Source organism: Egretta garzetta, unplaced genomic scaffold, assembly GCF_000687185.1.
Source record: "Egretta garzetta isolate BGI_Z169 unplaced genomic scaffold, ASM68718v1 scaffold53, whole genome shotgun sequence".
Taxonomy (NCBI): domain Eukaryota; kingdom Metazoa; phylum Chordata; class Aves; order Pelecaniformes; family Ardeidae; genus Egretta; species Egretta garzetta.
In genome coordinates this window covers 2,862,504-2,863,356 of record NW_009259312.1, presented here as the reverse complement: position 1 = coordinate 2,863,356, position 853 = coordinate 2,862,504, and positions in this window count along the sequence as shown.

Here is an 853-nt window from a genome sequence, read left to right as displayed (position 1 = left end):
TTTTCCTTGCTTTCCCCCAGCCTCAATCTCTTCATCCCTATCTCCCCTTTCCTTGCCAAGCCAGCCTTTTTTTTTCCCCCCCTAATTAATATCCTCCAGGCTGCAATCCAATGTCCATCACATTTTATACCTTTTCCCTGTCCCAAATCTACCAGGTGTCTTCTCCGCTCCCGTTTTCTCCCCCCCCTCCACCCCACTGGCTCTTTTCTCTTGCATTTGCACCAGGCAGCTGCTTTCTCCCGACTTCTTTCTGCCCCCGTGTTTTGCATTTTGGCATCAGTGAAAACGTTGCAAAGCGTCCCAGTTCTCAGTGCTGGTGCCAACCCCCTCCCTGCTTTACAGAGGCCATTCCTGGCAGGGTTTCTGCCCAGTCAGGCCGGAGGGAAGGCCCCCAGAGTGCCTGGCACTGGCCCGGGGTGACCCGGCAGGATGGACAGCAGCGACAGCCGGCAGGGTCACTGTCAGGGACATGGGCAGGGACACCGGCAGGGTCACTGGCATGGACACAGGCAGGGACACGGGCTGGCCACCTTCGGCTGCCCCAGCCCTAGAGCTGTGCCATTTCCCCAGGTTAGGCCAGCCTAGGCCCTGCCTAGGCCCTGTGACCCCACGCAGGAACCCAGCGCAACACTGCTGCTCCTGCACCGCTCACTTAAGTATTTAGGTCAGTTTAGCCCATTTCTCCCCCTTTATGATTTATTTTAAACACGGAAAACATCTTAATCCTTTATTTTTTGCAGTGGAAGCTTCTACACTAAACTTCTCTCAACGCGTACCTCCTCTCAGCTTTCTCGTCTCAACCTACAGCAGGCCCAGTGGAGACCGCAAAGGCTGCCGAGGGCCAACGCGAGCC